Source organism: Hylobates moloch, unplaced genomic scaffold, assembly GCF_009828535.3.
Source record: "Hylobates moloch isolate HMO894 unplaced genomic scaffold, HMol_V3 SCAFFOLD_3, whole genome shotgun sequence".
Lineage (NCBI taxonomy): Eukaryota > Metazoa > Chordata > Mammalia > Primates > Hylobatidae > Hylobates > Hylobates moloch.
The window spans coordinates 32,402,753-32,422,046 of NW_026652278.1; the positions used below are offsets into that span (position 1 = coordinate 32,402,753).

General features: G+C 49.1%; 1 long non-coding RNA gene across 1 annotated transcript; it reads left to right on the top strand.

The window, feature by feature from the left end:
* The first annotated feature begins 1,635 nt into the window (after positions 1-1,635).
* Positions 1,636-12,227, top strand: LOC116478605 (uncharacterized). Its single transcript, XR_004250802.1, has 3 exons — positions 1,636-2,014; positions 4,230-4,328; positions 10,475-12,227. It is a non-coding gene; the product is annotated as an uncharacterized LOC116478605 (long non-coding RNA).
* Positions 12,228-19,294: the final 7,067 nt, after the last annotated feature.

The following is a 19,294-nucleotide window of genomic DNA, read 5'->3' on the forward strand; positions in this document are numbered from 1 at the left end:
TCTCCATACCCAGGCACAGAGAAATTGGAGAGAGTCTTTGCTTTGGGTTCATCTTCCCACCCCAGTCATGCAAGAAATATTACCCTGTCTCCTTTCACCTCCCATTTTCCTTGGGAATTGGGTCTCCAGGGTTTCTGAGGCTGCCCAGCAGCTCCAGGCCACTTTGAGCAGCCTCAGCCATTCCCCACTACCTCCCCACTTCCCCTTGGCTCTGGCAGCCCTGGGCTTGAGCTGACTTTCCTGGGAATCGTTGGTGGGAACAGTTAAATGGAAGGAAATGGTGGGTAGGGGTCAGAAGATAAAAGGGGATTTGGGGCTAATGTTTGATGTTTGAGGTTAAAGAAAAACTCTCACCCCTCCCCTTCTGGGGAGCTGCTGGGAGCCTTAGAATGGCCCCTGCAATGACACAGGGTGGGATGGGGAGGGAGAATTGGTAAGACCCGGAAAGAAAGGGGGCCAGCTTTGGTGCCTTGACTTGGTTAAGCAGAGACAAGGGGCCCTTCCCTTCCCCCTCAAAAGCTCCTCCCCTCCCAAGCCCCCTTCCCAGCCCCCAGGCCCCTGTCCTCACTGTGCATCTCCACCAGTGCAAAGCCTTTCCTGGAGTTATCTCCACATGGTGGATCCTTCGCACACCCAGCAGCTGAGAGAAACATGCAAATTCCTTTCTTATTCCATGAGGAATCTCTAAGCTCAGACTCCAGAGGCAGGCCAGTGACAGTCGCCCATCCTTGTCGTCCAGTTTAACCTGACCCAGAGAAATAATTGGGCTTTGAGAGTTGTTCCCAGAGCTCCTTCCTTCGCCCAATTCAGTAATAATTTTATCCATAGCTCATCTTGTGCAGTACTTTATTTTATTATTATTAGTTTTTGAGACAGGGTCTCACTCTGTCACCCAGCTGGAGTGCAGTGGCATGATTTCAGCTCATTGCAACCTCCGCCTCCCGGGTTCAAGTGATTCTCCTGTCTCAGCCTCCCAAGTAGCTGGGATTATAGGCGCCTGCCACAATGCCCAGCTAATTTTTGTATTTTCAGTAGAGAAGGGGTTTTGCCAAGTTGGCCAGGCTGATCTCGAACTCCTGACCTCGGGTGATCTGCCCGCCTCAGCCTCCCAAAGTGCTGGGATTACAAGCGTGAGCCACCGTGCCCAGCCTCGTGCAGTATTTTAAACCGCGTGTTCACATGTATCTTCTTACTTGATCTGCTAACCTTGCTCTCAGGTAAGTAGGACTGGTCTTATTTTCCTTATTTTATAGATGAGAAACTGAGGTCTGAAGTCAGACTATTAGTAATGTCAAAACGTGGATCCCCTGATCCTCAGACCCCCAACCCCAGCCCTCCTGCCTCTATACTCAGCGCTCCTGGACACTGAGAGGTCAAGTTCCCTCTGTCTGTGATTTCCATACATGCAGATTTCAGAGTGAGGCAGCCTCTGGCTCTTCCAAATCTAAATGCTGCTGAAATCTCCACCCAGAAAAACCTTTCTGTCTCTAGACATCTCTGTTTGTCTTAATCCGTTCCCCTTGGTGGATCGTGGCTGGGAGGACGGAGGAGGAGCTCTTGTTGTGAAGCCTCTCCTAATTGATTTCTCTCTGATGAGGTGACATAATCCTTTCTGGCTGCCCTTACAGCTTCTCCAGTTTCTTGAAACAGCTTCTCCATATTCTTTCTCCTGGCATCCTACATATTCCCTGAGCTAAAAATCGTTCTTGATTTTAGTCTTGGCAGCCACCCTCCATGACAGCCTTAGGTCTGCACATTCATCGAGAGAGCCTTGCTTCCTTCCCAGAACCTTGCACACGGGTGTACATGGGTACATATACATGCACACACACATGCACACACATGTACACACACATGCACACACGTACACACATGCGTGCACACACACACACATACACACACACACCCTTTGTTAGGAGTGAGTTTACTACTACATTCTGGCCTGTCTCCCACGTTCGAGTCAGGCAAAGGGGAACAGCAGCTTTGAAGATGGATTTAACCAGTTCTTCCTGAGGTGAGGCCTTTCTTGCCAAATCTAGCAATGGCTTGTTGGGGGTCAAGGGAAGGTTCGAGGCCTGCTGTTTGTTCTTTGCTCAGCCTTGGGACAGCTGGGGGAAACAGGCTTGCCTGGGCAGTCCTGACCCCACAGCTAGGAAAGTCGACACCATTCTCCTAGACCACTGGCTGCCTTTTCCTTCAAGACCCCCGACTCCTTTGCCAAGCCCCTCACCAGGAGGAGAGCCCCGGAGACCAGGTGGGCTGAAGCACAGGCCTCTGGCCCCGGACCCTCTGAGCCAAGCTGGGTCAGAACTCAGGCTTCCCACCATATCATTCTTGTCCCCCACTTTCATCCAGCCTGCTCTCGGGGAGGGAAGAAGGAGATTGGCTGGGTGCAGTGCAGTGTTTCTAGGGACTGGGGGGGCAGGGGAGTCCATTCAAATTGACAAAAATAGAACATCAGCCTCATATCATTTTTCTCAAAACAAGATTTATTGAAGTTCTGTCGGTGAAAATCGCTGCTGTGTGGAACGCTTAACTTATAGATTAGATTACTCTGTCGTGCCTTACTACATTTTTCATTAGAAAAATATTGGCTGGGAGAGTTTGACCTCATAATCTCTGCATTTTAAACAATAACCAGAGGAAAACCAAATAGAAGGTACAAGTTAACAGTTTTCTCCCCCCAGCATTTCCCCCTGGGAGAGATTGGAGCGAGGGCTGGGGAAGGGAACAGGAGTGGAATCTGCTGTGTGAGCAATTCCCCATCTCCCTGCCCATTCCCCAGAGGCTGCGGGAGGCCGCTGGGGGTGGCAGGAGGCGGTGGGCTGCCCTGAGTCCTTGGGGCTTGGGCCTTGCCAGATCCCTGCCTCAAGTGGCCCAGAGCTCTGCAGGGCCCCAGCCCAAGGTAGGTTAGCGTACCTGAGGGGAGGAGCCGCTGGAGCATCAGGAGGGAGAGGGCATTTTTTCTGTCCCCCAGGGAGAGCTCAGTCTAGGTAGGGAGTAGGGACACAAGAGCCATAAAGATTCAGGTGAGTGTATCAAATCCTCACATTGTACCCTGTGAATATGCTCAATCTTTGACAATTAAATACTAAAAAAAAAAAAAAAAAAAAAAGTAAAGACCCAGAAGAATCCAGAATCCCAGGGCAACTCTGGAGCTCTATAGGAAGCTGCAGGAGTGGAGAAGTGAGGACAGAACTACCCCTTGCTCCTCCACCAGAGTGGGAGAAGTCTCCTTACGGGGGGATTTTATGAAGGAAGGAGCAACTCCAAGGTGAGGGTGAGCTGGGGCAGTCTAGGCTGGCCTAGGGCATTCTGACCATTCCTCGCAGCCCAGAGGCAAAGGTACCTAAGGGACCCTAGGCCTGAAGGCCCCAGGCTGAGCCTGCAGGTGCTGGCTGCTGGCTCCAGGGAAGGGAAGGGGGCCATCCAGGTGCAAGCAGATCCCGGGCCACTTTACCACTGCTGATCTGATTCCTTGGAGAGTGGAACCCCCACCCCCTACTCGGTTTCTACTTTCCGAGGCTTTGGTGATTTCCAAGTTCTGACACAGTCATTAGTTACAAAGAGCAATTATTTTTTCTTTGTCATTAAGTCATTTTTTAAATGGCTCCAGGCGACATCACAGAACAAAGAAACAAAATATCCATGAAAAGGCTTAATCACAAATTACTAATTATTTCACCCCCCCAAAATCGTGAAATCTGAACTCCATGAAAAAAGAGAAGGTCTCCCATCCATAAGCTCGCCATGGCTCTTAGGCACCTAATCCATCATGGTGGGGGGGGCACTTCCTGGCCCCCTCCGAGCCCCGGGGGAGGGGGTGGTAGGGAGTCCCCCATTGCTGACCTTTGAAGTCACCTTCTGCCCATAGATACAGCCCTTCAGCCAATGGGGGGCAGCTTGAAAATGAGTGGGGGACCCAGCCAGAGCCCCCGTACCTTGGGCTTGCGATGCCTCCACCCCTCCTCCCAGGCCAGCAGCCTCTGGCCGAGGCATTCCACTCTGGGCCCTTTGAAGCCTATGGGCCACAGCGGAGGAGCCGCCCCCCTGCCGTGGGGCTCCTAGAATCTCCAGCTGGAAAACAAACCGGAGGAGGAAGTAATCCTGGAGGGGAAGCTCCAGGGTCCCCAGACGTGAGGAAATAAAATGTGTTTGACACCTAGATATATGGGAGGAGGGGGGACGTCCAGGGTTTGGGCCCCTCTATCGGCCAGGCTTTCTCCTAGGGCGGATTGCGGTCTCCTTATCTGACCCTTTCTGAGAGAGAAGGAGCAGCGTGGAGGAGGTGGCAGTCAGGTAAGACTTGTCTCAGTCCAAGAGCAAAGGTGAGTCTGCCAGGGCAGTGGGTTCTGAGGGAGGGCCGGCCTCCGAGGAAATGCCCACACTTGCCCCACCTTTTTGCCCACTACATCCAGTTTCCCTAGAGCAGCCTACCCCGAGCTTGAGAGACCAGCAGTCATGGAGAGAAAGCGCCTGGGAGGATGGGATTGCAGGTTCAGATGCGGGCCACGGAAAAGGAGGGGTAGGTGGGAGGGCATGGTGGAGCCCCAACTTCAAAACCCACATAATCTCTCCTCACAGCTCAACCTCGAACCTGACTTCAGAGAAAGCCCAATCCTCTTCATTCATCTGTTCAGCAAACTCTTACCAAACGCTTGTTCTGTGCCAGGCCACAGGAATACGTTGGTGGACACGGTAGAGCTAGGTCCTGTCTTCATGGAGACCAACTTTACTTGAGTAATTTTTTGTTGAGAAGATCTGGGTCAAAGAGAAAGTCAGAGCTGTGCCCCGTGTGTCTGTCCCAGCCTTTGCCCACTGTGGCTGTCTGGATAATTGTCTTTGGCTGTTTTCTGACTCCCAAGTCACACTACTCTCTTAAGTACAGGTCTTGTAGGTCTCCTGGGTTCACTTTTGTGCTTGTCCTGGGCACCTGATAGAGAGGTGGGGAAGGTCAAAAGTGGAAGGAAGAAAGTAGGCAATCAGGAGTTTAATAAACAGAACCTACTTAACAAATGGTTGGAGCCATTGTTTCTATATCACATGACCTATGAAGACCTTGAGTATAAATGTCCAAAATATTGGAATCACAGGCTTTGTCCCAGCAAGAGAGCTTACACCTCAAACAATAGTCCCCAGCCATGCACCCGTCCTCATTCTCCCTCTTTCTCTTTCTTGTCAAACTGTCTCCTTTCTTCCCTCTCTTAAAATCATGCTGATCAAGGAACATCTGAAAATATGCTGGGACTTGGGCTATCTTTATTCATTTATTTTTATTTTATTTTATTTTATTTTTTTGAGATGAAGTTTCACTCTGTTGCCTAGGCTGGAGTGCAATGGCACGATCTTGGGTCACTGCAACCTCCGCCTCCCGAGTTCAAGTGATTCTCCTGCCTCAGCCTTACAAGTAGCTGGGATTACAGGCGCGCACCTCCATGCTTGGCTAATTTTTGTATTTTTAGTAGAGATGGGGTTTCACCATGTTGGCCAGGCTGGTCTCGAACTCCTGACCTCAGGTGATCTGCCCTCCTTGGCCTCCCAAAGTGCTGGGATTACAGGTGTGAGCCACTGTGCCCGGCCTATTTATTTATTTATTTATTTTGAGATGGAGTCTCACTCTGTCACCCAGGCTGGAGTGCAGTGGCACAATCTTGGCTCACTGCAAACTCCTCCTCCCCGGTTCAAGTGATTCTCCTGCCTCAGCCTCCCGAGTAGCTGTGATTACAAATGTGCACCACCACGCCCAGCAAATTTTTGTATTTTTAGCAGAGACGGGGTTTCACTATGTTGGCCAGGCTGGTCTCCAACTCCTGACCTCAAGTGATCCACTTGCCTAGGCCTCCCAAAGTGCTGGGATTACAGGCATGAGACACCTCACCTGGCCTATTTATTTACTTTTTTTGAGAGAGAGTCTCGCTCTGTTGCCCAGGCTGGACTGCAGCGGTGTGATTTCGGCTCACTGACATGTCTGCCTCCCAGATTCAAGAGATTCTCCTGCTTTAGCCTCCCACTAGCTGGGACTACGGGCTCAAGCCACCACCACATCTGACTAATTTTTGTATTTTTAGTAGAGATAGTTTCTCCATGTTGCCCAGGCTGGTCTTCAACCCCTGACCTCAGGTGATCCACCCACCTTGGCCTCCCAAATTGCTGGGTTTACAGCCGTGAGCCATGGTGCCAGCCCAGGCCATCTCTACTAAAAAAACAAAAATTAGCCAGGCATGGAGGCGGGTGCCTGTAATCCCAGTTACTCGGGAGGCCAAGGCAGGGAGAATCGTTTGAACCCAGGAGGCAGAGGTTGCAGTGAGCTGAGCTTGCACCACTGCACTCCAATCTGGGTGACAGAGCAAGACTGTCTCGAAAATAAATAAATAAATAAATAAATCTCTTTAAAAGGAACAGGCTTTTTCTTGGAGATTATCTGCTCCATCCTCCTGCTGCCAGTGATGGCAGCCACTCCTCAGACCTGTAGTAGGTATGAGCCTTGGGTAATAGCCCTTCTGTCCCCCAGTAGCCATTCTCCCTTTCTTCTTTTAATAATAAAATCCCCAAGTGTTAGCTGGAGCATGGCCACCTGGTTTAGGACTACATTTCCCAGACTCCCTTGCAGCTAGGTGTGTTTGGATAACCAGATTCCAGCCAATGAGATGCAAGCAGAAGTAATGTGTGCTTCTGGACTCTGCCCATATGAAGGAGTTGACACCCTTTGCTCCCCTTTTCACTCAGTTTAAATGGTTATAGAAACTAGAGCAGTCATCTTAGACCTCAAGATGGAAGCCACGTGTTGGGAATGGTGGAAGCACAGTAAAGAGAGACCCTGGAGCCCTGATGTTGGAGTGGAGCTGCCACATCTGCCCTGCAGTGCTTCTGCTTAGATTTTATGGTAAAGAGAAACAAACTTTTTAGGTGCTTAACCTACTATAATTTTGGAATTTGCTTTATTTCTTTCCTTTTGCTTCTCTGAGCAAACGAAAAGCAAATGAGCTAAGGCAGCGCCATCTGATATAATGTGAACCACATATGTTATTTAAAATCATTTAGTAGATAGCACCACTGCATTCCAGCCTGGGCGACAGAGCAAGAACTTGTCTCAAAAAAAAAAAAAAAGTCTTCTAGTAGACACATTTAAAAAAAGCATAAAAAGAAACAGGTGAAATTAATTTATATTACATTTAACTCCATATTTTCAAAATATTACTTCAGCATGTGAACAATATAAAAATTTATATTAAAGAGATAAAGAGGTCCAGGCTCAATGGCTTACACCTGTAATCTCAGCACTTTGAGAGGCCAGGGTGGGAGGACCACTTGAGCCCAGGATTTTGAAACCAGCCTGGGCAACATAGCAAGACCCCGTTTCTACAAAAATTTTAAAAATTAGCTGGGTGTGGTAGTATGTGCCTATAATCCCAGCTACTCAGGAGGCTGTGGTGGAAGGATCACTTGAGCCCAGGAGTTTGAGGCTGCAATGAGTTACGATTGCACCACTGTGCCCCAGCCTGGGCGATAGAGGGAGACCGTGTCTAAAAAAAAAACCAAAAAACAAACAAACAAAAAAACAGAAAGAAAGAAAAAAGAGAGATAAAGAGTTTACATTCTTTTTTTCATGCTAAGTCTTCAAAATCCAATGTATATCTTACACTGACATCTGAATTGGACTAGCTGCATTTCAAATGCGCAATAGCCGCATTTGGCTAGTAGCCAGCGCAGATTAAGGGAATTGCCAGAGGTTGAAACCAATTAGAGATTGAGGACCAGCCGTGAGTTAAGACTAATAGTTACAGTAACCACTGTTCCTACTGCTGCAAGGGCCTTTTGGCAGCATTATTCCTTTTCCAGCCAGATGCTTGGCATACCCAGAGTGCTCTGGCTTCAGCCCACGAGGAACAACTATGCCTTAGTTTACTGTATTGGACCCTGGAGAAGGACTGTCTTAGGAAGCAAGTAGGCCCCTAGGAAGATGGAGAAAGAAAAGGAAAAGCTAGGGTGTGGGTTACCCTCCAATCTCCACTTTGGCTTTAATCAGAATGGAGTGGACCAGGAAAAACAGTACAGGTCTGATCACAGAGGTGTTATGTTCAGGGAGACCCAGGGCCATGACATATGCCTCCTGAGCTCCTCTAAAGTATCAGGCTTATCTCATATATTATGTGGCTTAAAGAAAGAACAATGATACCACATGAAGAGTCCATATTTACCAATGTAATATTTATCACCTTATCACTCCCTCATCTGGATAACAAGTCAACATCTCCACCACCATCACAATCACCTCTTCACTTGTGACCATAATTATTGTCACCATCATTCACTGATACTGCCATCACCCCTAAAATGATTGTTTCTGTTACTCTAGCTTCAATATCACCATGTCCTTCCCCATGACAATAGTTATCATCCTTACTCCCTTTATCCCCTTGGCAACGACCATTAACCATGGCAACACTATGACCACTCATCACCCCATTCCTGCTATTACCATAATTACTACAATCTCTGTCACTATCAATCTCACTACAACAACAACTTCCACCATCACCATAATAATGAAATTAGGCCCTGTAGCATCTCTACCACCTCAGTATTATAAGGACACCCCCAGATCCCCTTTTCCTGTCTAGAAGCCTCCGAGTGTACCCAAAATTTCCATCTGGTCAAAATAAGCTCTTGAACCCCTTGTCCCCTGGCAGCCCCCTCACTCAATCATTCTTGCCTCAGGCTCAAGTTTGCATTACTCTGTTTGACCTTTTAGATTCTGGACTCCTTGCCTGTCCTGACCACAGTGCATTGAAATCTGCACTGTCTTTCTGCCTGCTTGGATGCTCTGGCTTTGGGGCTCTTAGTTGATAACTAACTTGTGGCCACTTAGCTGTAGGCATTCTGCCATCAGTTATATATGCCTGCCTGGCTGGGTCCGGGGAGCTCAGCAGTGCCTTGCCCTCTCAGGGGGACTAATATCCTGCCAACATCTCTTCTTGGATTTTTGCTGAGCACAAACAGGCTGGGTTTGTCTAGTTGATCCCTGAAGGCAGGTTGGTCCCTGAAGCCCAAAGGAAGCAAGGAAAGGGTATTTCCTGGCGGGACTTACCAATACAGAAAACCTGTCCTTGTTAGTATAGTGGTGAGTAAAAAAAAAAAAGAAAGAAACAAGGCCAGGTGCGGTGGCTCATGCCTGTAATCCCAGCACTTTGGGAGGCCGAGGCGGGCGGATCACGAGGTAGGGAGTTCGAGAGAAGCCTGGCCAACATAGTGAAACCCCATCTCTACAAAAAATACAAAAATTAGCCAGGCACGGTGGCACACGCCTGTAGTCCCAGCTACTTGGGAGGCTGAGGCAGGAGAATCGCTTGAACCTGAGAGGAGGAAGTTGTGGTGAGCCGAGATCATGCTACTGTACTCCAGCCTTGGCAACAGAGCGAGACTCCATCTCAAAAAAAAAAAAAAAAAAAAAGAGAGAGAGAGAAAAGGAAAAAAAAAATCCTGATGCATGGAAAGTGCCACAGGAAGGAGAAGAGGTTGGGGCAGGAGATAAGTTCTGCTCCCTTGCTGGCTTGTCCAGTGGAGATCACAGTGGTCTTGTTCTGGCTCATGTATTTCCTAGAAAGGTTATCCCCAGAAAGAATGGAGACACGTTACTCTTGTGGAAGGTGTGCTATAGAGAGAAACCTGGATATCCCACATCTCTTCCACGGACAGTGAGATCTTGGGCTCTGAAGCATTTGGGGAGAGGGACCTCCTCCAGGGTTGCCGATGGTAGTGACCATGTTAGAGGCAGCAGGAGCTGTCACCTCTCCCCACCCCTGGACTCTGGCCAAAGCCCCTCCAGTCACTCTCTTGTCCTCTCAGGGATGCATAGGCACCTATGTTTTCTGCAAGCAGTCAATTCCTCCAGTTACACATGGTTTGAGTCCCTGCATGGGGAGAGAAAGGATCCAGTATATGCATCTGGGTTGAGTTCAGATCCCAAAGCGCATCTCTTGATCTGATCATGTAATCCAAAAGGAATTGCTCTCCAATCCCCAGATCTGAATAAATTTTACCAGAGTGCTATGGCGTGGAGGGGTGAAGTAGGAAGAAGGGAACTGGATTCTTGTTTGATGTTTTGAGACTAGATTCCTTCTCAATGCCTGGCACAAGGCTCTGCCCAAGGCAGAGACTATCTACAGAAAAAATGGGGTTGGAGGCTCCCTGGCATGTGCACAAGGCTGCTTACACTTTGAGGACAGCCCAAATGCTCAGTAGTTACCCCCTACCTCACCTCCAACGCTGGGCAAACGGATGATGGAGTGACCTTGGGAGATGGCCAGGTGGGAGGGAAACTAGCAGCTTCCCCTGCCACCACCAGAAGACATAATGGCCATAGACATACCTGTTAATAAGCACAACCTCTCCCCACTTCCATCACCAGAGAAAAGGGATACAGTCCTCCCTTTCTCCCTCTTCCTTTCATTCATTTGTTCCATTTTTAATTTAGTGACTACCATGGGCTGAGCACTGGAGCTTGGTGACCCAAAGATGAATAAGACTCGACTCTTATCCTTAAGGAGCCTGCAGTCTGATCAAGTTGTTACTGAGAAGAGAGGAAGGAAAAGATACCCTTGGCCTTTCCAACTTGTCAAGGGTCAACTGAATTCCTGAGCCGGTCCCCCTGAGAGGGCAGTGGGCGAGATTCCAGCAGGTAATGGATGAGCACAGCTATGCCTTGACAGGGACATTGCCTGCAATTGGTTCCAGTCATATATAGAGCCAAACTGCTTTGAAAATTGGGGGGGATGGTGACAGAAGAGAGCAGGCCCGCCCCCTCCCCCATCCCCTAGGAGCCTAGGGCCCTGTCCTGATCCCCCTTCTGGGAGATGAAACGTGTGGTTTCCCAAAGCTAGGAGCAGAGCAAATATCTTCTGCCTCGGAGGGGCCGGTCTCTGCACAGGCTGGGAACCCCCAGGGAAGCAGCACTGAGGGCCCTAGGAGAGAGGGCAGAGGCCAGAGGCAGGGTACTGCCGGCTCGGGAGGTCAGATTCCAGAGCAAACAGCAAGCTGTCTGCCTTTTCAGACTCTGAAAGGCTGGGGGTAGGGGCAGGAAGGGAGGGTGAAAGTTTAGAGACCCTGTGGGTAGGGAAGGGGCCTCCAGGGTCTGACAGGCACCCCCAGGACACTGTGTCTGCCCAAGCCTTTGCTGGGAAAGCGGAGGCCAGTGCAGCCACCGGGTGAGTGCAGCCACTGGCTCAGTGCAGCGGCCGGGCGAGTGCAGCCCTCGGATTTTGCCCCAATAACCAGAGTCCCATTAGCACAGTCTGAGCAGGAGGCCTGGCAGAGCACATCGTCCTCCTCTCTCATTTAGGGGGGAAACAGTTCACACAGGGACAACCACCATCTTGAGTCTCTTCTGTCAACTGCCCTGTGGTCTCTCTGGCCACACTGGGACAGAGCATCACTCCAAGAAACCCTCTGAGCTCATTTCCCCAGCTGAGCAGGTTCACACCTCTGTTCCTAGAGCACCATCATGAGTGAGCCTCAGGAACCACCCCAGATTTTAGGAGTTAGGAGTGGGTCTAGCTGTGCTGATGGCCACCTGGGGCTCTGGTGAACTCTAGCCTCCTCCCATCCGCCCACTGGGGGCATCGTCAGGCCTCCGTGCTGAGCCGTTTGCCTCCTGCTTTTGCCCCAAACCTGTTCAGCCCCCAACACTCTCACTTTCCTGTCCCCGTCATGCTTCTTAGCTCATTTCTCTCTGCTTCTACAAACCCCCCTGCCAAATGTTCCCCCACCCCAAACCGACCCTTTTCATCTCTATGTCCCCCCGTGCACACCTGTCTCAAAATGCAGGTCCATGGGGCACTCCTTCTTAGGGACTAGGCCATGCCTAGGGGTAGGACTGGTGTGGCATTAGTGGCAAAAACTCCTATGTCTACCCGAGTAAGTCACATAAATATACAAGCAGGGGCCAGGCGTGGTGGCTCATGCCTATAATCCCAACACTTTGGGAGGCCGAGGCGGGTGGATCACTTGAGGCCAGGAGTTCAAGACCAGCCTGGCCAACATAGTGAAACCCCGTCTCTACTAAAAATACAAAAATTAGCTGGGGTGGGGGGAGGTGGTGCATGCCTGTAATCCCAGCTGCTCAGGAGGCTGAGGCAGGAGAATCGCTTGAACCCGGGAGGTAGAGGTTGCAGTGAGCTGAGATCTTGCCATTGCACTCCAGCCTGGGCAATAGAGTGAGACTCAGTCTCAAAAAAAAAAAAAAAAGCAAAAATTAGCCTAGCATGGTGGTGCAGGCCAGCTACTTGGGAGGGTAAGGCTGGAGAATTGCTTGAACCCGAGAGGCAGAGGCTGCAGTGAGCTGAGATCGTGCCACTGCACTCCAGCCTGGGCGACAGAGTCAGACCCCGTTTCAAAAAAAAAAAAAAAAAAAGACACAAGCTGGACTGGTGGCATGAACCCCAGTGTGGAGCAAAAAAAAGGGCTGGCCCTGAGACAGAGGCCTGAAGAACATGCACAGGGGTCTCTCCTGAGAAATGCTGCCAAGGCCTGTAATCGCAGGTGCCTGTGGCCCAGCTACTATCCAAGTGTGTCCCTCCGAAATTCATGTGGAACCCTAATCTCCACTGTGGTGGTAATAAGAGGTGTGGCCTTTGGGAGGTGATTAAGACTCGAGGGCTCTGCCTTCATGAGTGGGATTACTGTCCTTAGAAAAGAGGCTGAAGGGAGCTCCCTAGCCCCTCCCCACCACATGAGGATGCAGCAAGAAGACATCAGGCTGGGCGTGGTGGCTCATGCCTGTAATCCCAGCATTTTGGGAGGCAGAGGTGGGCAGATCACTTGAGGTCAGGAGTTCGAGACCAGCCTGGCCAAAATGGTGAAGCCCTGTCTCTACTAAAAATACAAAAATCAGCTGGGTGTGGTGGTGCGTGCCTGTAGTCTCAGCTGCTCGGGAGGCTGAGGCACGTGAATCGCTTGAACCTGGAAGGTGGAGGTTGCAGTGAGCCGAGATCTTGCTACTGCACTCCAGCCTGGGTTACAGAGTGAGACTCCATCTCAAAACAAAAACAAAAACAAAAACAAAAAAGAAGAAGACATCATCTTTGAAGCAAGACCTTACCAGACACTGAATCCATTGGCCCCTTGATCTTAGACTTCCCTGACTCCAGAACTGTAAGAAATGAATTTCCAGGCTGGACCCTGTGGCTCATGCCTATAATCCCAGCACTTTAGAAGTCAGAGGTTGTACAGATCGCTTAAGCCCAGGAGTTTGAGATCAGCCTGGGCAGCCTGTATCTCAGAGAAACCCCGTCTCTTAAAAAAAACAACAACAACAAAAATGAGCCAGGCATGCTGGCATACACCTGTAGTCCCAGCTACTTGGGAGGCTGAGGTGGGAGGATGGCTTGAGCCTGGGAGGCAGAGGTTGCAGGTGAGCTGAGATTGCACCACTGCACTCTAGCCTGGGTGACAGAGCAAGACCGTGTCTCAAAAAAAAAAAATGAACAAACAAAAAAACAAAAAGAAAACAAAACAAAAATTCCCTTGTTTCTAAGTTACCCAGTTTAAGATATTTTGTTAAAGCAGCAGGAGCAGATGAAGACAGGCCCAATTCCCAGAACTCTTCTCAGGACCTCAAACAGGCCTGGGCAATGAGTCAGGAGAACATCTAGGGTGGAGTGGGGAAGGATTTGACCCCTTGCTGTTTCTCCAGCCAGTAAGCCCAATCTCACTGCTCCTGCCACTCTCGCCCAAACACAGTGCAAAGAGGGAGCTGGTCCCCTTCTCAAATGTCCTCCTGTCTCCAGGCCATGTCTGTCTGTAGCCTATCTGGGGCTGAGGGCTTAGCAAATAGGAGAGGAGCTGGGCACAGTGATTCATGTCTGTAATCCCAGCACTTTGGGAGCCCAAGGTGGGAGGATCACTTGTGTCCAGGAGTTAGAGACTGGTGTGGGCAACATAGTGAGACCCTGTCTCTACAAAAAAGAAAAAAGAAGGCCAGGTATGGTGGCTCACACCTGTAATCCCAGCACTTTGAGAGGCTGAGGCAGGTGGATCACCTGAGGTCAGGAGTTCAAGACCAGCCTGGCCAACATGGCGAAACCCTGTCTCTACTAAAAATACACAAATTAGCTGGTCATGGTAGCGTGTGCCTGTAATCTCAGCTACTCGGGAGGGAAACCCTATCTCTACTAAAAATACACAAATTAGCCGGGCATGGTGGTGTGTGCCTGTAATCTCAGCTACTCGGGAGGCTGAGACTGGAGAATCACTTGAACCCAGGTGGCAGAGGTTGCAGTGAGCTGAGCTAGCTCCACTGTACTCCAGCCTGGGCTACAGAGCAAGACACCATCAAAAAGAAAGAAAGAAAGAAAGAAAGAAAGAAAGAAAGAAAGAGTTAGCCTGGCATGGTGGCATGTGCCTGTGTTCCCAGCTATTCCGGGGCTGAGGTGGGAGGAGGGAGGATCACTTGAACCCAGGGGACAGTGAGCCATGATTGCGCCACTGCATCCCAGCCTGGGCAACAGAGTGAGACTCTGTCTCAAAAAAAAAAAAAAAAAAAAAAAAGGGTAACAGGAAGGGGAGGTCTTCTGGGAATGACAATGACACTCACTCACAGGCATACACACCCAGCAAATGCACACGGATGCCCTGGCTCAGGTCCACACTTCTATATGCCTGTGCACTCACACTTGTACGTGTGTGCCCTGTCTTATCCATTCAGTCATCCAACAAATATTCATGGAGCAACCACTGTGCCCCAGGCACTGGGCCAGGAGCCGGTGTGACAACAATGAATGAGACAGACCTAGACCAGTGGTCCCAGCCTCCATGGAGCTTACAACCTAGCAGGAGAGAGATATATATATATTAAATGAATATTTACACAAAATTGTTAAAGACAGTCAAATCATAATAAGGGTCGTGGTGAAGAAAATTCCACTGGACTCTAAGAGCAGGGGGTTTTCACTTAGAGTTACGCAGGCTGCACCACACAAGAGGGCTCCAGGAGAGAATGACTGGTATCTGTGTCTTTGTGACAGAAGGGGTGCCTCTTTTTAACTCTCTCAAAGCCATCTCCTGGGCTGGCGTTGTCTTGAGGTGGCGGTGACTAGCTTAGTCTGGGGGTCAGTTTCACATCTACTATCCCGCATGCCCAATCTCATAAGGCCTCCAGCCCAATTTCAGGGTCAATCTTGCTTTCATACAGAGTATTGCAGAACACCCTATCGTACACTCGCACAATCATCCACACTGCTCGACATCACACACAGGCTCCAACACCCTATTACAGACATGGCTTTCACACACACTTGAGGATGCTCACAATCACACGAAGATCCTCACACACGTACTGTCACATGCATACACAGCCTCACGAAAGTCACACATAAGCCTTCATATCCCATCACACGTGTGGTTCCTTACACACCACATCACCCGTATACTCATTGCTTCATTACAGCCACACACAGTTCCTCACACTCTGTTACACACACACACATGCGCACACACAGTTTCTCGTACACGCAGACGGTCACGCTCCTGTTAGGCTTCTGGAGACAGGCATGTGCAGCCCCTGATCACAGCTAAATGTCAGCGAGTCCCTCTCCTCCCAGTTAGAGATGAATTGTTGCTCGGGAGATATTTCATCCTTAATGCCTCCTGCTTGAACTGGAGCATGCATCTCGGGGAGGTTACGTTTCTCCCAATCCGTCTGCTGTCCCCCGGCTGGCTCAGGGAGCTGCCCTCCTGCCTCTCAGCTTTCATGAGGGGAGAGGAGAGCTCCCCCTCTCCTTACAGCCTCTCCCCAACCCAACCCTTCCCTCCTGCCAGCTCAGCTCCAGGAAAAAGACCAAAGCCCAGGCAGCCGCCCAGGCCCCCTCCCCAGCTCCCAGCTCAGGAGATGTCCCCAGAGCCCAGGGGCCATAGCCTGGCCACACCCAACCCCTACCCCAGCTGCTAACTGCAGTCCCAGCCAACACAGACTCTGTGGCCTAGAGAAGAGTTGAGGATAGAGAGATAGCATGTAGTATTGAGAAGCCTGGCATTGAGAGACAGCCACTCTTAAGGGTTGGTCTGCACCCACATCCCTCCTTGTCATAAACAAAACAAACAAAAAGCATGATTGATGCCAATATGAGGGTAAATTAATACAACCTTTCAGGAGGGAAGTTGGGTAAGAAGTATCCCCAGCCTCCACAAGTATACCCCCTTAGCCTCAGCAATGTCTAAGAATGTATTGTAAGGAAATAAACAGAAATAGTCCAGACAATTTAACTTAAAGGGGCTCATTCCTGCCTTGTTTATAAGAGTGAAAAATTGGAAACAACCTAAACATCCCACAGTAGGGATTGGCAATGGTACAACCATCAACAGAATACCATGTAGCCATTAAAATGATGGTGTGGAAGAATGTTTAGCATCATTGAAAGCCATTCACAATGTAACGTTGAGTAAAACAAGCAGGTTGCAAAACAGTATGTATACTAAACTCAATGTGGTAGCCTGGATTGGATCCTGGAATAAGAAAAGGACATTAGTGAGAAAACTACTGAAAGCCAAATAAAATCTGAAGTTCAGTCAATAATAACATACCAATGCTGATTTCTTAACTCTGATAAATATACCTTGGTAATGTAAGATGTTAACATTAGGGGAAATTGTATAAGGGGTGTATAGAAACCCTGTACTAGCTTTGCAAGTTTTCTGTATATCTAAAATTATTCCAAAATTACCAAAATTCAAAAATGGTTTATTTTTAAAACCATTATGTCTATATAATGTAATCCACATTTTGGTTTTTAAAAAAGCGTGTATAGCCCTTCCTCCATGTGAGGACACAGCTAGAAGCCTCCATCTCCAAGAAAAAGGCCCCTCCCAGGCACGGTGGCTTATGCCTGTGAACCCAGCACTTTGGGAGGCCAAGGTGGGCAGATCACTTGAGGTCATGAGTTTGGGACCAGCCTGGCCAACATGGTGAAACTCCGTCTCTACTAAAAATACAAAAATTAGCCGGGCACAGTGGCAGGCACCTGTAATCCCAGCTACTCAAGAGGCTGAGGCACGAGAATCACTTGAACCCAGGAGGCAGAGGTTGCAGTGAACTGAGATTGTGCCACTACACTCCAGCCTGGGCGATAGAGCGACACTGTCTCAAAAAAAAAAAAAATGAAAGAAAAAAAGAAAGAAAGAAAGAAAGAAAAAGAAAGAAAGAAAGAAAGAAAGACAGACAGACAGACAGACAGACAAAGGGCCCTCACACAACACCAAATCTGCCAGTTCCTTGATTAGAAAGGATACCTATATCAAGATCTGGGAGAGTATTCAACAACATATTACCATTGGTAATTTCTGAGGAGTGGGATTATGGGCCATTTTTTAATTATTTGAATGATCTTTGTATTTAATAAAGGGACATGTACCACTTGTATGAATAAGAAAGAAATCAAACCGGAATGTCACTGGGGATGCTGAGAGTGGCTTCACTCCCGGCCACCCCAGCCAGCCTCCTTTGCCCCCCAGCATGGGGTTACTGAAGACCTGAAGGTCTTGAGCCATTCTGGATGGGATCTTTCACTTCCTGTCCAGCCACTAATTGGCATGACCCTCACCCCCTTCACTCCTTGGAAACTCCAGAATTTCAGGATCTGAACTTCTCTTCTTTGAGCCCAGTCCCCTATCTTCTCACCTCATTAATTCCTGTTGACTTGCTCTCTAGTCCCTGAAACCCTCTGCTTTCTCCCAGTCCCTCACCCCCATTCTGGCTTTACTTTCTCCCTTCTTACCCTGGTTCTGTATCAGCCACTTCAACCCTGTGCTTGCTTCCATCCTGCCCACCCCACTCCAGCCCTAAGCAACACCGCCATTTACTTTTCTGGCTCCCATTCCTGGGCACTCTAGAGCAGGTGAAAAAACTGGCTCATTCATGCTGCCTCAACTAATTCCTTATCACCATGTGGAAAACACTTTATCTGCATCTGTAAGTGACTCCCTGTTACAATTCCACAACCACTACAGGCTTCCTCCACGAGCTTTCAACTCCCTGCTCTCCTCTCTTAGAGGACTGTCCCTCTAACTTGACCAAAAATATGGAGCCCATTCTTCAAACAATGTGCCCTGCTCTACTTGTCCTCAAACCTGCCAGTCCACCTCAGAATCTCCCTGGATCATCGCTTATCCTTTCTTCCCTCCTGTCTCTGAGGAGGAAGAATTCCTTCTTCTTACCAAAGACTCAACATCTCGGGTGCCTTTCCAGAACTTTCTCCATCAAGCATCTTCTCCTATACCTTGTCACCCTTGGTTCTCCCTCCCTCCTTTCTCCTGGACTTTTTGTTTTTATTTATTTATTTTTTAATTTCAATTTTAACTTTTTCAGACAGGGTCTCACTCTGTCGCCCAGGCTGGAGTGTAGTGGTGCCATCTTGGCTCACTGCAGCCTCCACCTCCCAGGCTCAAGTGATTCTTGTGCCTCAGCCTCCCAAGTAGCTGGGAATACAGGCACACGCCACCATGCCTGGCTAATTTTTTGTATTTTTGGTAGAGACGGGGTTTCACCATGTTGCCCAGGCTGGTCTCCAACTCCTGAGCTCAAGTGATCCTTCCGCCTTGGCCTCCCAAAGTGCTGGGACTACAGGCATGAGCCACCACACCCGGCCTCTCCTGGACTTTTTGAATGAGTAATCGCCGTAATCACCTCTAGTTCTTTGCCATTCAACTCTTCATTCAATATCCCCACCACACCGTAGTCTCTTACAGTCGTCTGCGACCTCCAAATAACCACCCACTGGCCTTTTACTCTGTCTTCCTCACTGATTGAGCTGCACAATTTGATACTAATTCCCTCCTAAAAAACTTCTATTTGAGAGATTGAGGTGGGCGGATCACTTGAAGTCAGGAGTTTGAGACCAGCCTGGCCAACATGGTGAAACCCCATCTCTACTAATAATACAAAAATTAGCCAGATATGGTGGTGTGCACCTGTAATCTCAGCTACTCGGGAGGCTGAGGCAGAATAATTGCTTGAACCTGAGAGGCGGAGGTTGCAGTGGGCCAAGATCGCACCACTGCACTCCAGCCTGGGCAACAGAACAAAACTGTATCTCAAAAACAAAAACACAAACACAAAAAACCCAAAACTTCCATGATCTCCAAGCCACTCACTCCCCTTGATTTCCTCTCAACTTCCCAACCACTCCTTTTTAGTCTCCTCTGACTTCTTTCCTTCCTCCAACTTCCTAAATATAGGGATCTCCAAGGATTCTGTTTCCAGTCTTGAACTACCATTCCCTCTCTCTAGCAAGCTCATCACTTCCCT